This window comes from Rousettus aegyptiacus, unplaced genomic scaffold (assembly GCF_014176215.1).
Source record: "Rousettus aegyptiacus isolate mRouAeg1 unplaced genomic scaffold, mRouAeg1.p scaffold_m13_p_12, whole genome shotgun sequence".
Taxonomy (NCBI): Eukaryota; Metazoa; Chordata; class Mammalia; order Chiroptera; family Pteropodidae; genus Rousettus; species Rousettus aegyptiacus.
Genome location: NW_023416287.1, coordinates 11,547,383 through 11,566,431, shown reverse-complemented (window position 1 = coordinate 11,566,431; position 19,049 = coordinate 11,547,383). Strand labels below are relative to the sequence as shown.

The following is a 19,049-nucleotide window of genomic DNA, read 5'->3' as shown; positions in this document are numbered from 1 at the left end:
ACTCGCGCACGCGCCCCGCCCCCTGTTCATGCTCCTTCCACCCCAGTGACTCGGCAGCGCGGCCGGCGGCGACTACGCAGGCGCAGGCGGCGGCCGCGCCTCCCAAACGCCCCGCACCCGCCCCTCTCGGAAGCACGTGCGCCGACGTCATTTCCTGTTATTCTCTTCGCTCCCTCCTCCGTCGGTAGTGGGTTTCTTCTGGGCCGGTTTTTGGGGCGTGTCCTTTTCCTCTAAGTCAGGTGAGTGCATAGGTGTTCCTCGCAGTGGCAGAGCCGCTTACACTTCCTAGAGACCCCTTGTACATGCCTCTCTACCTGGCATCACCAAGGCAACGGAATTCGTGGGGTGAGGCCAGGGTGGTGGAATCTTCGCGGCAACGGAGCCCCTCGGAGCGCTTGGCCCGAGTCTCCTCGGCGTTAAAAATCTGGACCGCCTGCGACATCTTCAGGATTTGGTCACCAGCACCCACTTCCCGGGGATCTTTCAAGGCCTGCCGAGAAGCGCCGCGGTATCGAACAGAGCCAGGGCTATGAATGTGAGACCGGCATTGGAAATGGAAAAGCTTTCGTTTTAATGCCCCTCTTGTTTGATTTGAGGCAACTGCCTTTACCTGTCTTGGCCTCAGTTTCTTCATCTGTTATGTGAAGAATTTTAAAAGCGAATCTTGTTTTTTTTTTTTTTTCAGGCACGACTCTTAGAATCTGATGAGAAATGTAGACCCTCTCGACAGAGAAGCGAATGTAACACTAAATTTTGCAAAAAAAAAAAAAAAAAAAAAAATTTAGGCAGTTCATCTAAGCAGGGGATTTTTAGGGATTTTTTTTTCCATTTTTATGATTCTGATGGATGCTGCAATGGCGGGCAGGGAAGGGGTGAGCTGTGCAACAGCTGCCACCCCCTGCATCACCGGACTGGTGCAGCTGATCTAGCTGTCCCTCTCCTCATTCACCGAGTCCCAGCTCCGAGTCTGCACTTCCTGCTTTATGGGAACCAATTCAGTAGAATTGGTTCCGGCACAACCTAGGTTCTGAGTTGTTACCCGAACCCAAACTGAACCCTCCCACCTCCACTCCCTAGTACTTAGGTATGGGCGCCTAACCAGATAGGCTGCTGAAAATAGTTTAGCATACCGGACTTGACTGCAGCCAGACCTTGGAATGCCTGACCCATGTCTGGAAATGGAATCTGCGGTTCTTTGTATAAGGTTAAATGTAAATGTAGTGAGCCCTGGGTAAAACTTGTTAAATTCCTTCGTTCATACCAGAGGCTCAGTTACTGACAGGGGACGAAAGAATAGCTGTACGTTGTAAAGTTCCAACATCACACCTAATGATGCTAATAATAATGGCTGCCTCTATTGTGCAGCAGCGATGTACACGTTCTCATCTAATATTCAGCTACTTTACACATATCACAGATAAGGATGACTGGGACGTTGAGAGATTGGATAACTTATTGCAGCTCTCCTTATCCTGTGTTACATAGTGCTAGTAAGTGGCTGAATCAGAATTTAATCCCTCTAAAGCCTGTCCATCCACTGCTGCCTTGTAGAAAAGAATATAAAAGGAAAATACGATGCATTTTTCTCAAAAATTGCCAGGTCATTTATGTCAAAATCAAATACGTGTTTTTAAATTATATTTTTAAAATATTTCTTAAGATAAAACATATATCCTTGAGAGCAAGGGCTGTCTCTAGATCAGTAATGAATTCCCAGAGCTTAATAACAGTTCTTGGAGGTTAATAAGTGATACAGGTTAATACGTTTTTGATGAATTCTTCAATTTACCTTATTTTTACCTATTATGGCTTTAAATACTAAAAACCAAAAAGTTTTTTAAAGTGCTTCATGTAAGCATATGTCTATCATAAAGTCAGACGTTTTCTGAGAACGTGGCTCATTACTTGGGGAGTATTTGAAAGGCAAAACCCTCTTGGAAGGCCAGTAGGTGGCACCGTTTCACCAAGGAGGGAAATTCAGGAAGCCAATCCAAGTTTGGGGACTAGGGAGAGAGTTTAGTTTTGGACATAAGCAGTTTGAGGTACAGATGAAAGCAGGAATCAGGTCACAAAGGGCCTCAAGGGGTGTATCATGGGGTTTATTCTAAGAACCATGAGGGCCGTAAACGGGAAATGGCTTATTTTAGAAAGATTACTCTGGTTTTAGCCTGGGTGGCGCTATGATCCAGGCCTGAGATGATACAGGGATCAGTCAGCAGGTGGCCACAGGAATGGAGAGTAAGAGATTGAAAGTTGTGTAGATCAGGCTTTGGTGAGAGATCGAATGTTAACAGGACAGGCAGTAAGAGAAAATGGGCAATAACGATTCGCTTTCTAGTTTGAGCAACTGAATTGTTGCCTATTTCTAATGTAACTATTGAATCCAGTTGACAGGGAAAAGACGGAGAACAACATTTAAATGGAAGATAATAGTAAAAGCTTAGTACTTTTATAGCTCTTACTATGCATCAGAAAACTCATTCTAATCCTCGCAACAGTCCTAAAAATTAACATTATCATCTTCATTTTCCGGATGAGTAAACCAAAGCAAAGAGAAGTAAAGCAGCTTGCCTGAGGTCACACAACTAGTAACTGGTGGAGTGAGAATTAGAACGTAGGCAGTCTGGTTAGAGTCTGTGCTCCCACTCTGTCCTTATGATGAGATGCCTCTAAGTGACAAGCCCAATTTGGACACATTGAACTTGAGAGCTGTGGGGTAGCCGTGTGGAAGTATCCATGGGACAGGAAGATCTGTGAGTCTGAAGCACAAATGAGAGATGTGGACTGGAAAGAGATTGTGGAGTCAGCATGCGAGTGGCCATCGAAGCCGCAGGAGAGAGTGAGAGCCCCCAAGGGAAGGGTGAGGAATAACAGGAGGAAAGAAACAAGGAGAACCCTGGAGGCACAAGCATTCCAGCTGTGGGAAGGATGTATTCCCTTCTGCAAATGAATAAGTTGGTGTCCAGTTTATAGATCATCAGTATCAAGTGTACTCCCTTGAATTTGACAGCCTGGGTAGGCTTCTTGGACCCACAACTAGAAGGACATACCCTAGGTGGTGATAGCCCTTCCCACTCTTCCCTACCACATGATTCCAATTGGTGGCCTGTCGGCCTCCCTGAACATTTGTTTCTTGCCTCTCACCGCAACTGAAGAGCCTGTAGCTTCTCTGTCTACCACTTGCTAACTTTATCAGCCCTGGACTGCTTCTCATCTCTAAGACTCCAGAAACACGTCACTTGGGACTTCATCAAGTGCCTTTTGAAGTTTTTTTTTTTTTTTAGCCTTTAATTCGTACATTTCTTGTGTTTCCAGCTAGATTCTAAGCTGCTGCAAAAAGTGTCTGTTACATTTTCCCCCCGACTTTCCCTCCTTCAGCCCCTGTCCCCCAGTGTAAGTTAAATGCCCCTATGTTGTGTGCTCCTAAGTGTGCTTCACACTTACTCCATCATAGCAGGGGCTGCATCTCGCATCCCTGGTACCTGGCACAGAGTCTGCCACTGTATGTATTGAATTGAGTGAGTGAGTCCATCAGTAAATTGATCGATCATCTCCGCAAATTATTACGTTGCCCTGTGGCTTTTTTTTTTTTTAATTTAAAAAATTTTTAAATTCTTTAACCACATGTTTGATCCCTTTTACCCCATCTATCTCCTTCCTCCCCCTTCTCCCTCCCATTGGCTTTTTAGAACCATAACTGGGGACTGTTGACTCCTTTGACAGTTGATTTTAGCAGCAGAGCCTTTCACAACAGTCTTGTTTTGGGGCGAATTGGTGGTAATTGGGGAAGAGATTAACTGCACTTTCCTGGTATTCTCTTCATAGCCCCAAAACTATTATGGTCTGTTATTTGATAGTTGCTTTCATGAAGTGTTGGGTAACAGAATAGGGAATGAATGAAGACTTTGGGATGCCTAGATAAGTGACCTGGCCATATCCCTCTGTGCTGGTTTGAGTCAAGTCTGCAGCAACTTGAGTCCCATAACTCAATCCTGAGCTCCAAGAAGAAATGGGAGGCTTTTCCCGGTAGCCACTGATAACCTGCAGAGGGAGCCCTAGGATCGCAGATTCTCTCCTTAGTTGTGTTTTACGGTGGGTTTTCAAAATTTGAAGACCTGGGGTTAGTGAATCCCTTGCCTTCTCTCAAATTTTCATTTATTTGAACTTTGTAATTTAAACTCTGTGATGACATCAGGAAGGTGTTATAGCCAAAAAATAGAATCGAGCTGTAAAGCTAAAGGGGAAAAAAAAATATCTAAATGATGAGGACTAGAAGGGAGTATTGAGCAGGGCTTCTGGGATGCCAGTGACATACTGTCTCTTTGATCTGATGTTGCTTGATTCTGAACGTGGTCTGACACGACATGGCCCCCTTCTGAACTCATTCTCCTTCCGGCCTCTGTGGCCTCTGCACCAGGAACGTCCTCTCGGCTTCCCCTTTTCAGTCTCCTCCTCAGACATCTCTTCCGTTCATCTGGTGGTCCTCAGAGGCCTCGCCTCACCACTGTCCTCATCTCACCTTCGCTTCCTGGATGAGCCTGTGTCAGAGAACAGAGAAATCTACTCTGACTTGCTTGATTGGAAAAGGAATTTTCTGGCAGGATATCAGAAAGCTGCTTCAACAAAAGGGAACACCCAGCAAGCAGGCCTTATTATACTGGGGGCCAGAGCCTTTCCCAGGTGGCAGGAATTCACAGGCAGCCTCTGGGGCATTGCTGTCAGAGTGATTCAGGCCCTCACATTTTTGATCTTACGTGTTCCTCTGTATGAGGTTCAGGTTCCCAGGAGAGAGGCTCTGGTTGGCCCCTGTGGCAGAGTCAGATTTTATGCACCAACCCCCCCCCCCCCAACTCCCAGCTACTCAGAGGCGCAAAAATAGCACAACCTCTCTTTCAGCTGATCTCGTCTGGCTCTCAAACTTCTAGTCTCCCAATTTTAGGGAGTATTTCAGTCTCTTCTGGTTTACAGCACTCTACTTTGCATAAATTTTCAACATTTCAAGGTTTTCTCCACTCCCTCTTTTTCCTCCATTCTCTCTGAGCGCTGGTGGAAGAGTTGTGTGGTTCCCTTGCTGTTCCCTACACTTTGCTGGTCTTTGCTTAAGACTTGTCCTCAGGTCCTATGGACGCTGGTGGAATCCACCTGATTTAGTTCCCGAGCAGAAACATGAAATTACTTAGCATCATAAAAATAACCAGGGTTTCTGGTCATGAGGTCCCCGTGGGCCACAGTCCTGACAGCTTGTTTCCTGGTTTTCCTCGTCCATCAGTCCACTGAGCATATCCACAGAAGTGTACCCTTCCAGATCACATACAGGCACACAGGTCAAGGGGGATGGAGCCACTGTTGTCCATCCCGTCAGCTCCTGGGGCTGCTCTTACAGCTTAAGTGCCAACTCAGTGCTGTGGCGCGGCTGGCGTGGGGCTGGCTCTCCCTCGGCTCTGCTCAGGGAATGGGCGCCACTGTCCCCCAAGCCTGTCTAGGTGCTTCTCAGCCCCACGCAGGGAATTTGACCTTAGAGGAGGAGGGACCAGAACACCAGCATCTGAATTCTTGTCCTGCCTTTTCTCCTGGGCAGGCCCAGAAGGCTTTTGTCCCTTCCTGCAGCGTGGGAACTTCTCTTTTATCTTACCGTGCGTCATCTCTACTCTGTGGCTCATAGAAAAGCTCTGTACTCTCATCCCCCAGTTATACTCTTGATCTGCAAAGAGAAGGGTTTGGAAATTAGGAAATTTTTTTTTTTTTTTTAAACAAAGCCAGATTTAAGACTTCTCTCACTGTGGGCTCAAGAAAACTCAGAGCTGAGTGATGGATGCCTGAGCAGCAAAGGCCATTTATTAAATGGCTGGAGAGCTGCAGGCTGACGAGGAATTTAAAATTATCAGCAACAAAAATATATTGGTTTTGATCTCAAAAAGTGTTCTCCTTTAGCCTGACAGATGTCCCCACCTCTCGGGTGGCGGGACACTTTGACTGTCTCACCGAGACCACATTAAATGGGCAGGGTACTTCTCCAAAGGAAAAATTGTCTTGCTCTTACCCATAGGAGTGAGGGAAGGGCGGGCAGAAGCAGTAAATGTCTTCCACAGCTTTGGTGATATCTGCTTGCTGTTGACACAGCTGGATCTCCAGCCTATGTGCCTTCTCACCGCCCTCTGTGTCCCTTATCCTAGTGGTCATCTCCGCGTGGATGTCCCACAGACACCTGGTGAAATGCAGTATATACAGAATGGAATGGGTTATCTTCCCCTCTAAGCCTAGTCTGGTTTTCTCTGGTCCCTTTCAGTATAATGAAATCAAATGGAATTTAATTCATCACCTCCCATCCATCTGGTTCCTGGGTTATTTAATCCACTCCCCAATACTTTGGAGTGTTGTTAATGTGTTCATATATTATTTTTGTAATAAAAAAAAATTTAACAAAAAATTAACTCTGTAGAAATTTGGGAACTATAAAGAAGAAAATTGTCTGTCGTTCAGCCCTCGCACGTGGCAATGACCACTGCCAGCATCGTGCCGTGATGTTGGAATTCCTGGGAGCCGGCCTGGCTCTGTTAGAAGTCCTGCTTCCCCACGCCCACTCCTCCGTGTGGCCTTGGACACTCTGCCCAAGCCCTGTGCCTCTCTTTACTCCTCGGAAAAGTGGGGTAATGATATTACTCATCTCAGCGAGCCTGAAGAGAATTGAGTAAGTCATGTGATAGGACGCTCGTGGCTCGTAGTAAGCATCCAATAAATGTTAGCTGCTATTATTATTTTATTATTTTAATGTGTATATTTTAATTGCTGATAAACTACAGTTTTATATTCTGCTTTTTTCATTAACTATTAGCATTTTTCGTGTCACAAAATAGTCCTCAACAACATGATTTTAATGACTGTATAATAGTCCATCATTTAAATATATCCATAATTTCTTCTGTAGTTAAGCATTTTTTTTATTATTTTTGGACAGTTAGGGTGTGTGTATGTGTGTATGTGTGCTATAATAAAGAACTCTGAGCTGAAAATCCTCGTTGGTATGTGTATATACATATAAAAATGTATTTGTGTATGTATTGATGTACATCTTACCATGAGTCTGATTTTTTTCTTAAAATAGAATTTTACACCTGCAACCCCTGGGTGAGAAAATATGAACTATTTAAAGTCTCCAGTAATGCACAATAAAGTGCATAAAAGAAGGGTTACCAACCATTCACACACACGCTCAGGGCCCACGCCGCCATGCCCCCTCCAGCAGCAACATGAGCTTGTTTGAGTCTACCTGTTGTTGCTGCTGTTCCTTTACTGTGTTGCCTTTACCAAATTTCACTGGGACGGTAGATGATCCCGAGCTCGAGGTGCTCCTGCATTTATTGCTTTTCATAATGTTAATAGATTAACTGAGCAGTCTCATAAACATAAAGACTTGCTTCCTGCCAGGTCCATTTCCTGTGGGTGGAAGTGTAACCCATGGGGCTGGTAGTCCTTTAGGTTTCCTTGTTTCCCTGTTCCCCCAGCTGAAAATGTTTAGCATTGTGGTATCTCTTTCTGGTGACAGCACAGGTACCAAAGTCCAGTAATCAGTTCTAAAGGAACCTGGCTCAGGTAAGGTATGAGCTTAGACGGACTCACCCGTTATCTGAACTGTGTGTGTGGCCTTCTCAACATATGTCGCCGAATTTCAAATGCAGATTTCCATTCAGTGTCCTCCAACTCGTACTCTACCAGTGTTATTCTAGCTCCACAGAAAGAGCTAGAACTTAATTTTGTTCAAATTAACTAATGTCTTTCTAAGTCCTTTATTATGTTACAGAATACATCCACATATATGATTGCTTTGATTTTTAAAACAGCTCCGGGAGTTTGGTATGTTTATCTCCATTTTACAGATGAGGCCCAGAGAGGTGAAGCTTCATGTCGAGCGGAGGAGCGGCAAGGCCCATCTCAAGTCCCCGGTCTTCGCAAAGCACGATGTCTTTGGCAAAGGGGAGCTGGAAGGATGGAAATTACTTTGGGAAGAAGATGGATACCAACTTCGGTTGAAGGAGTAAGAGCTGAAGAGCTGACAGACGAGAAGGCACAGGTAGGAGTGCTTAGCCGGCAAGCATGTCAGGCCCGTAGTTGTACGAGCCTGTGGCCGGACCTACTCCCATAACTTTGGGGGACACACGGGGGAGGTCGATGGGATTCCAGAGACATTGGCTCCCTCTTACTCTCTCCAGGGCCACCACTTCCTGCTGGTGGGCCCTTGGGCAAGTCACTGCACTCTGAGTCTCAGTTTCTCCATTTGCAAGAGGGAAATAATTACCCCTCTCTGCCAACTTAGAATAATTGCTTCGAGGATCTGGTGAGGTGGCACATATGCCTGCTGCCTCGGGGACTTTAAAATGTGAGCACGAGGAACCCCTAAAGCTGGGTTTACTCCAGGAAAAGGTAGATAGGCTGCCAATGAGGGGCCCTCTCTTTTTCTGCTTTTTTTCTTTTCGACTTATTTTTATCTTTATTGTTTTACAGTGTCCTTGTTGTAAAATGATGCAAGTGATGCTGAAATATTTAAAGTAGAAATAGAAAATTCCATGTGCTCCCCCGTGCAGCTCTTCATCCTGCTGTGGTTTTGAGCACCTCCTTCCAGGTTTTAAAAATATACATACATACATACATACATACATATAGATTTATATGTATGTATTTTTTCATTACATATACACATGCATACACATGCACTTGTTGGTACAGTTTTGTTCTTTAAATTTTACAGAAATGTCCTCTACACTGTTCTGCACCTTGCTTTTTCTTTTTAACAATTTTATCTTGGCGACCTCTCTACATCAGAGCTATTTAATCCTTTTCTATGTCTGGGCATTTTGCAGATATATATAATTTCCTACCACTGTCATTCGGATCATTACCACTTTTTTAAAATATTGCCAGTGGTGCTGTGTGAAAATGCTTGTCAAACCAGTTTGTACTCTTGTAAATGTATTTTGACGTGAAGTTGCCGGTGACACAAATTTTAATATTGGAAATGTCAAACTGCCGGATTCCGCTCCCACCGGTGGCGCTGGGAGTGCCCTTTGCCTTCTCAGCCAGCGCTGGTTTTGCACTCACGCCTCAAGGGACATTAACAATGCCTGTGGTTGTCACAGCCTGAGAGGTGGTGATGAAGATGCTACTGGTATCTAGTGGTAGAGACCCAGGGATTCTGCAAAACATCCTTCAGTAAGCAGGACAATTCCCCACAACAAAGGATTGTGTGGGTTGTGCTGAGGTTGACAGACCCGGGACCACACCCTCACCAGGGCTGGATATAGACATTCTTTTTTAATCTTGCCAATCTGGTAGTTAGAAAAAAGGTACCTTATTTTCTTTTGCACCTCTTTAGCAGAATGAAGTTATTTTTACTTCTTACTTTATATATTATTTAAATTTGTTATAATGAATATGTATTACTTTTATATTTTTTTGAAAAGCCATTGAAGATTGTGAAAAATCTATACCTCTCTGATTATTACTGTGCAGTCTATTCTTGAGGTTTAATCATGTAAGTGCCTGCTTGTTTTTTCCTGTAAAGGTGTAGAAAGAAGTCCTCAGTACTGGCTTTGAGAAGCTGTCAATACTTCAGTTCCAAGTTTCCTATCCTCTGGCCTTCAGAATTTCTCTATTGGTCTTTCAAAGCACCTTTTCCCAGTGGACACCCAGACCTGGAGCCACTTCTGAGAATCATCTTAGCCCAGAGACACCGCTCACCACAGACCAGGGCTCCAGAACAAGTGTTTCCTGTGCTGACCCAGAACGCCCACCACGGACTCGTCTGCCCAGACACCAGAAGAAAAGCCTCATGCTCATTTCTCAGCTGTGAAACCTGAGATCCATGCGCCCTGTGAATTTCCCAGGCCGTCACAGCCAAGCCAAGACCAGCCCCTGGGGCTTCTGCGAAGCTTGGAACTGCCGACAGAGGCTCTGGTGCCGCTCGAATATGTTCACATTCCCTCCACTAGGTCCTGCCAAATGGGAAAGGAGTGGAGCCCAGTCCTCAGCCTGCCCAGCATGGTGAGCAGTCCTGGAGAAGTGCCCCGTTCCTTCCATTTGGCTCAGAGCAAGCCGGAACCAGCCTGGAGGAAGTGTCCGTGGAGGACTTGTCGATGATACCTGGATACTCCCAAGAAAATGTCCCACGTGGCAGAAGCGGCATGTACTCACCCGCAGCCTTTGCAGCTCGCCCAACAGCAGACTCTCAGAGCGGGCAGACAGCTCCCCCTGGTGCCAGCAACAGGAATTCTGCCAGCAGTTCTGTGCATGCATTTGATCTGCAGCCTGCCATGGCTTTCCAATAAGTAAAGGCACATGTGGAGGCTGCCTGGTCTAATGGCTCTCTCCACTCTCTGGAATCTACACAAATCGTGTCAGTGCAATGGACTGTACATCTCTGAAGCCATGAGCGCCCGAGACACCCCCGCATTGCCGACTCAGAGAGAAAGCAGTAAGGAGTTCACGGTGGGAAGGGGGTAGTGACAGAAGGGAACGAACACCCACCTGTGCGCCAGGCCCTGGGTTCTCCCGCCTTCGTGGACCCTGGGACAGGTCAGTCACTCTCCTCCTTTGGGCCTCAGCTTCCTTGCTAACTGCTTATTAGAAGCATTCATTCTGTTCTCAATTTGAAGTTTTCTCAAAAACATTGCCAATTAGATAAAGCTGACTAAAATGAATTCGAGACTTAAAATAAGAGTTAGAAACAGTCCACTTCCAGTTGGTTAGTTTTTCTTACTTGAAAGTAATAGATGCTCAGAACAGAAAAAAAAAAAAAGTCATGAGAAAGAGCAAAGCAAAAAGTAGTTCATAGAGAACACCCGTAATTCGATCCACTCAGAGACCATGCTGTTGGAGTCTCATTGGGAGTTGTACAGATAAAAAGTTCTTGGATCAGTGGGTGAACTTTGGGGGAAAAGAGCCCCTGAATGACTGAATAAACCCCCTTTTGTAGGCCATTTAGGATTTTTTAGTTGTTTTACCTTTACAAAGAATTCCATACAGATACATAAGCTGGATGAAAAAGTATAAGAACTTATGAGAAAACAAGAAAAACACAATTTGAACACTTGCCAAAAATGAATTAAAGGGCATGAAAAAAAAATGAATAAAAGGAGGCCAAATTATCTACAGTGCATAAAAATTACCAGTGAGAGACAAGGGGTTAATGCTCATTTTCGGCTGTTTACACTTAAGTAAACATTTACTGGGGAAATGCTGTAATATGTCAGACCCTGTGCCAGGTGCTATGAATTCCACAGGTAGCCCGACCACTGACCTCACTGAGCTTTCAAACAAGTGGAGACCAACGCAGAAATTATCTCATGCACGAACAGTAGTTTGTGTTTAACCAGGCTGCTTTTGTGACTGACTGGCATGGTAGAACTCTGAGTTATCTCACTGCCTGTGCTCTTCTCCTTCCTTGCCCCAGCCTGCCTGCCTTTTGAGTGACCTGCACGTTTCAGCCTTGAGTTGAGGCCTCTTTCCAGCTTACATCCAATCCAGAGGCTGCCTCCGTGCCCCTGAATCAAGGCCATTCAAGTTCTGCTTGTTCTTTTCAGAGAACAGGAAGCTTACTACCCTCAGTGTGATTTCTCCCTGCTGGTTTGAAACTTCCTGATATCAAACTGCAACCTTCCCCCACCCCATGACATCCTCTGCTTGGTCCCAGAACCTCACAAAACAAGTCTGTCGTCTTCTCCAACCTGCAGGTCTGAAGTGCACCTCATCCCATGGTCCGGTCCTCGAGTCAGTACCCCGCGTCTGTGATGTCCTTTTCTGGCAGGAAGGGCCTGCAAGGCCCCTGTTGATTCATCAAACTGTGTACATGCCCGGAGCTTCCAATGGAGTATCCCTGAACAGATGGCCACGGCACAGGGGCAGCAAGGCCCAGACCTTTAAGGACAGACTATGCTGGGGACACTTGAAAAGGTTCTGCAGTTCGAAGAGATGAGTGGGGCTGGGAGAGAAGATGAACCAGCTCTGACTGGAGGACCTAGTCTGCTGTACACCACAGAAAGAGCCTGCGTGCATTAGATCAGTACCTCTCACAACAAGGTGTGTGCTAACGTCCGGGGGTCTGGTCTAGTTAAACTGTGCATTCCAATTTAGCGGATCTAAGGTAGGGCCTGAGATTCTGCATTTCTTACCAGTTCCCAGGGATGTGCTGATACTTCACACCATACTATGAGTAGCAAAGCCCTAGGACAGTGGTACCGCAATCCTTTTGGGGTGCTCTAAAAATACAGAAAATTTGGCTCACCCAAACCTACTGATTCAGAATCTTCTAGTCCATTCATTCAGTAGGTCTCCACCCAGACTGCACATTGGAATCACTTGAAGAGTTGGGGGTTTTTTTGTTGTTGTTGTTGTTTTCTTTTTGATGCTGATTTCCAGAGTAGAGGCTCACTCACTGATCTTTTCTTTCTTTTCTGCCTCTTTCTTTTTCTCTCTTCCTCCCTTCCCCGCTTCTCTCTCCCTTTCTCTCTCTCTGCTTTAGTTTGAAAAGCTCCCACAGGTGACTCTGATGGACAGTCCAGTTTGGTGTCCGAGCAGAGACAGTGGTTCCCAGCCCTGGCTGCACATCAGTCACCTGGTAGTTTTATAATATGTCGGGCCCGTCCTTCAGACCAGTTCAATCAGAATTCCTAGGGGTTGGGGCCAAGAGATTAGCATTTCACAGAGCTCCCCAGATGATTATAAAGTGTAGCGGCTGATATAAAATCATCTGTGATTCTTGGTGAAGTACAGATTAGCACTCTCCATCCTGAACATTCAGATTCAAGGTTTGGGCCAAGGTCCAGCAACCTATCTGTTTAACAAGTGTCACAGCCAATCAGGAAACACTGAGGTAGCAGAAAGGTCCCTGGACTGGAGGCAGAAAGACAGTGCTGGCCGTGTGACTCCTCACAGCTTACTTAGCCCCCCGAGATTCCTTTCTTCATCTGTAAAATGGAGATGATAGCTGCATGAGGCAGAGATGGGTCGCCATCCCCCAGAATTCTGTGTGCCGGTTCCACAGGATAGAGTTGTTGGAAAGAGGCCGCCACAGGCCAGGGACTACATTTCCCAGCTCCACTTTGCTCTCAGGTGGGGCAGCCACAGGACTAAGTTCTGGCCAATGGACTGTGGGCAGAGTTAGGAGTAATCACATGGTCCTCTGCTCGTTCTTCACAATCTGCACATTGGATATCAATGCCCACTGGATATCAGTGCCCATTGGTTATCAGTGCCTGGGCGATCTTGGAAGCCACATGGGAAGTTGAAAGAACTCCCTACTCCTCACATGCTGCTAATTGGACTTTATGTGATTACAAAATAAGCTTCTGTGTGAAGCTGCTCGATCGGCCAGTTTATCTGTTACAGTAGCTAGTGCTATATTAACTAACATACTCCCTCCATGATGGCAGCAAAAATGAAATATTCTAAAGCAGAGGCTGCAAACTGACAATAGCAGGGTTTAGATCCCATCCACAAACTCACAAATAAGTTTTGTTACACTTGCACTGGGGTTCTGTTTTGTTAAAAAATTTGTCAACAGATTTTAAAATGAGCAATTTCTCAGCAAACATCCAGATTCCCAGGTTCTTAAAAACCCAGAATGGCTATTGGCTGTACCCAGGAGCAGCCGAAAAGAACAAGTGCTCTCTTCGCCAGCCTCCGCCACACCCTGTGGACTCAAACCTGGTCGGCCTCACATTTACGGCACTTCTCTGGTCTCCGTAGCTTCTTGAGTCCGCAAGCCCTGATGTAATAGATGTGGAAGTTAGATTCATCAACTAACTGTTAGGGCTTTTCACAGTAATTCCTTCAGGCAACTCCTAACTCAGAATGATTCATCTGACCAAAACTTGGAAGCAAAATCTCCCAAGTGAGCCTTACACTCTGAAGGGTATCAGCCATGTTCGCCCCGTCCACGTCTGTGACCATTTCAGCATCTTCTGTGTGGAGACAGTGGTATGAGGAGAAGAGAGCTCGGGTGGGTCTGGGGCGCGGCTGCTTCCTAACTTCCTAGTTTGATTTTGAGTCAAACATTTCATGTTTTCTGAGCCTCAGTTTACGCATCCGTCAGGTGTGGACATTAGTACCCTTCTCATGGGATTTCTGTAAAGGGTCTGGCTAAAGGACAGTCGGGCTATATGAATTCCTTCCCTTTCTCCTGTTGTTCAAGGACCGGGGCCAGCTTGCCCCTGAGAGTATGAGGTAGAAATCAAGCAGTATATTTTTTCAAAAACAACTTTGAATTCTTTTTAACAGATATAAATAATGCACTTTCATTGTAGGTGTAGAAGTCCGCTCAGGCTGCCATAACAAAATATTGCAAATTGGATGTCTTAAACAACAGAAATGTATTTTCTCGCAACTCTAAAAGTGGGAAGTCCAAGATGAAGGTCCCACCAGGGTTGGTTTCTGGTGAGACTTCTCACTGGCAGATGTCACCTTCTCACTATGTCCTCACATGGCCTTTCCTTGGTGCTTATTTGAAGAGAGATCTTGGTGTCTCATCCTCTGATAAAGACACCATTTGGGGGGATTTGGGCCCCACCCTTATGACCTAATTTAAACTTAATCATCCCCGTAAAGGCCCTGTATCCAAATACTGTCACATTGGGGTTTAAGACTTAAACATATGGATTTTTTGTGGGGATGCACAATTCAGTCCACAACAGTAGGAAAACCAGAAAATTTAATTTTAAAAAGTCACTTATGATCTCCTTGCTCCAGTCTAACCACATAAGTACTTTTATTGACAATCTGTCTAAATTTATATATTTTAAAAAATTGAACTGGACATACTTTTCTGGTAACCACCTGCTTTTTTTTTTTTTTTAACATTTTAAAGATTATAATAACCTGAGCTAAATAGGATTTTTAGAGTAATATATAATTGCAATCTGTTTTTAATTGTGATCTTTTCATTGTAACCTTTCTCATTTAGTGGATATAAATTGTTTCATGGATATACTCTTATTTACCTAATCCCCTATTGTCTGGACACTTAAGAGTTCTATTTCTATGGACTTGGGCGTTTGTCAGCTCTTGACTTTGGGCTAATAATAGCTTCATCCACCTGAGCATCAGTTTTCTCATCCGTGTTATCAGAGTAATAATTAAAATAATGACTGTAAGCGCTTGGCATAGTATCTGGTACATGGAAACCCTCATGGCTGTTATTGTATTATAGTGCCAATTATAATCGGCCAGTAGTAGATCCAAGGGAAATATTTCCCTAAGACTCCTATCTCACTGTGTCAACTTCACATTCAGTGATGACCTTTTGGTGGCTGAGTCCATCCCTACTTGCCATGGAGGAAGGGCAGGAGTAATCCCATCACTGGTAAGGAACACCAGCACCTAGTGTGAATTAATACATGGGAATGTTGGTATATGTACTTCAGGCCTTTTCAGATTTCCAGCACCCAAACTGGATGTTAATCCCTGATTAAACTCTCCAGGGACTCCCCAGTGTCCTCAGCTTATGATGACACCTGAAGGTGGCTTAACAGGCCTGGTATGACCGCTCAGCCTCACCTCTTCTGCCTCCAGACAGAGCCCTCAAATACACCACTCTCGCACTCACCCCTGGGCCTTTGCACCTGCTCCTCTGCCTGGAGCACATATCCCTTTCCCCGTCTTCTCTTCAGGATCTAGCTAATTTCTCCCCATCCTTAAAGTCTCTACTTAGAGGTCTCTGAGCAGATGTTTACAGTGCTCTATCCGTGTCCCCCACTTTTACCATTTCACTGCACACTGGCTGACCACCCGCTGACAGCACCCACATTTATTGCCTGTCGTCACTAGAACCCATTCTACCAACTGCAGGGCAGGCCTGAGTGCTGGAGAATTAATACTCTCCCAGGAGCAACCCTCAAGCAATGACTGACATGACAGGGTATATAAATACCCCAGCTCTCTTCCTCCTCAGGTGGAATAATGCCCAGGTGCTTTATACCTGCCTCAGTTTCCCCATGGGGATAAACTCCAGTCACCTTCAGCACTAACTTGCTTGACAACACACCTTCCTTGACTCCCTTTCCTGTCTCGTTTCCCAGTTTTCCTTCACCTCCCAAAGTAACTGCTTGTCCTTGAATTCTTGTCTCAGGGTCCGCTTCAGAAAAACCCAAACCGAGAGCCTCCCCTGTCATGTCCTGCACATGGGGAGGCAGGGCAAGCTCGATGTTCCTTCTCACCTCTGCCACAGCCTGTCCTCACCTCAGTCACAGCACTCATCACACTGTGCTGTAATTGCCCAGGTCCCCAACAGAAACATAATCTGCTGGGAAAGAAATTAAAACGGCTCTTAAACATTTGAAAAGATGGTCAACTTCACTCATATTTAATGAAATTCAAATAAAGAATGCCAGTTGATAAATGCAGATTTAAAGATAAAACTAGAGAATCATTTAACAACCCTGACAGTTGATTCAATCAAGGACCATCAATGGATGAGGAACTGGATGCCCACAAGGTTCTGGCGGGAAGAGGAGAAATGGACATTTAAAATGGAGAGGTGGTTGCCACGTTAACCTAGTAATCAGACTTGGGACGGTAAAACATTATGGACCTCCTGATGAGGCAGAATGAAGCACATGGCACCACTCATGAAGTATTAATTAAATTCTTGCCCCCAAAATGTTTAGCCTGAATCTAATCAAATCTTTTAGATTTAAGTACTAGTTTATAGGAAATACAGGGGAGAGTATGACAAGTTAAGTGATACCTAGATAACCAATCAGATCCCAAAGTGGAACATTGTACAATCAACTGGCCCGGTCTCTTCATGAGTCAATATCATGGGAAAAAATAAAGAGTGAGGACTATTCTAGATTAAAAGAGACTTAAGATGTAACAACAGAATTTACTGCATGGTCCTTGATTGAATCCTTTTGAAAAGAGCTGTGAAGACATTTCTGGTACAACTGGAGAAATCTGAATATGAATTAGATATTAAAGCTTTATGGTTAATTTTTTAAATGTGAAAGTGTTTTATGTAAGAAAATGACATGTTAAATAGAAAGTATCTAATACTGAAGTATTTGGAGGGTGAAATATGATGCCTACAATTTGTTTCAAAATACTTCAAGCCCTCCTTCCCCAATTAAACAAATATGGCAAGCTTTTTAGAATGATTATATCTATGTGATGGATATATGAGTGTTCATTGAGCTATTTTGTTTGCTGTTTCATATGTTTTTTTATAATAAAAAGGCAAAATAGAAGCAAATAAAAATTATGAGATACCATTTTTCACCCGTAGATTCAAAAAGAAAAGAAAATGTTTAAAAATATGCTGTTGGCAAAGGTGTGGGAAAATGGGCGCTTTCATGGATTGTTAGTAGGGATTTTAATGGGGACAGCCTCATCAGAAGGAACTTTGGCAATGACATTTTCTTTGAGCCAGCAGTTTCATTTCTAAGAGTTTATCATACAGATTGTTCTCAAACGTGCAAAATATATACGAATAAAGATATTCACTAGAGCATTGTTTTTATAACAAAAGATTAGAAACATTATATCTGTCCATAAGTAGGATTTGTTAAATGGATTATGGTGCATCCATACAGTGTAGGCTGTTGTGAAGTATAGGGTAGACCTGTGCTGATAGGGAGCTCTTTCCAAGATGTATTGCTAAGTGAAAAGTGCAAAGACCAGTATCTGTCTTATCACTATCCCCTGTGCCATCAAAGTGCCTAGCACATAGTGGGGACACAATATTTGTTGAGGGGATGAATACACATTGGAGTGTGACTGCTGTGAATCTGGCTCCCTGGATACATTCAGGTCAAAGACACAGATGGGTACCAGATTTTCCACCTTGATCAAATTTCTAAGATCTCACTCCTCTGATTTCATAGACATTTGAATTTTCCATCATATTCTTTGCAAAATCAAACTGCGAACAAGACACTTTGAAAAAGAGAATTCGTGGAACCAGGGAAGCTAATGTTGCAACTGGGACTTAATAGAAAATGTAGCTCCAAGCCTCTGGCAGTCAAAGCAAGAAGGGAAACCCATGGGCTACAGAACTTCAGTAGAAGGAAGGCCACTGATTCCTCAAGGGCCATGCTTTTCAGTCCGGGAGAGTAATGTGCCTAGTAGGAGTCCTTGGTAGCATGACATGGGGGTGAGGGAGGGAGCAAACTGAGAAGCTTATGTTCCTGATGCATCTATTTTGCTCAGTGGTAAATTAAAACACGATTTTTAGTAAGGGAAGCAAGCACGTACTAAGGAACTTTAAAGTTCCCATGAATGTTTGGGATAAACTATGTGACAGCAAAGGCATTTTAGGCTTTCTTTGGACTCCTCTAGTTTTGTGTCAGTTTCCTAGGGGGTGAAGATGTGACCTTAGACCAGCAACGCGACACATCTCTGAGCCTCACCTTCCTCATCTGGGAAAAAGTCGTCTGTGGTTGAAATGAAATAATACATATAAAGTGCTTGGGGTTGATAAATGCCGTGCCACTGATTGTATTACTATCTCGTTATTATGACCTTAAGGCTAAGAGCACATGGCTAAGACTCTGGAGCCACACAGCCTGGGTTCGAATCCCAGTTCCACTCATTAGCTAGCTAGGTGACCTTGGGCAAGGTCGCTTAACCTCTCTGTACCTTGCTTTCCTCCACTGTAAAATGAGGCTAATAGGATTAGGCTAAATGAGTGTGAAACCCTTAGAACAGTGCCTGGGCACACACAAAAAAACATACTTTGTTCCCTTCTGCCTTTAGAGAGATTCTTCAGGAGAAAAGTTAGAAAATAACAGTTTCAAGGAGAAGCTATTTCCAGACACTAATTTATAAAGGAACTGGATCTCTATAATACCAGTTGTCCTAAAGAAATATTTGCGCCTTAGGAGATTGAGAGGCAGAATGCATTTATAATGGTGGAATCACGGGCAGGTGACTGGCCAGATATGAGCTGTTTGGGATGCATGGCCCGCTTCCCCATGGCTCCGTGGAGCCTGACAGAGAGGACTGGGGGCGTGTCTGGCGCGGGCCAGGGGCGGGCCAAGGGGAGGAGGAGGGTAGGAGCTCCCGGG

At 44.6% G+C, this 19,049-nt stretch overlaps 1 long non-coding RNA gene across 3 annotated transcripts; it reads left to right on the top strand.

Annotated features, from left to right (window-relative positions):
• The first annotated feature begins 28 nt into the window (after window positions 1-28).
• LOC107514577 lies at window positions 29-17,880 on the top strand. Of its 3 annotated transcripts, none has more exons than XR_001597806.2 (4): window positions 29-239; window positions 7,875-8,068; window positions 9,557-10,566; window positions 11,444-17,880. It is a non-coding gene; the product is annotated as an uncharacterized LOC107514577 (long non-coding RNA). The 3 variants fall into 3 exon arrangements; XR_001597805.2 differs by having other exon boundaries at window positions 45-239; window positions 11,724-17,880; XR_001597804.2 differs by having other exon boundaries at window positions 54-239; window positions 9,557-17,880.
• Window positions 17,881-19,049: the final 1,169 nt, after the last annotated feature.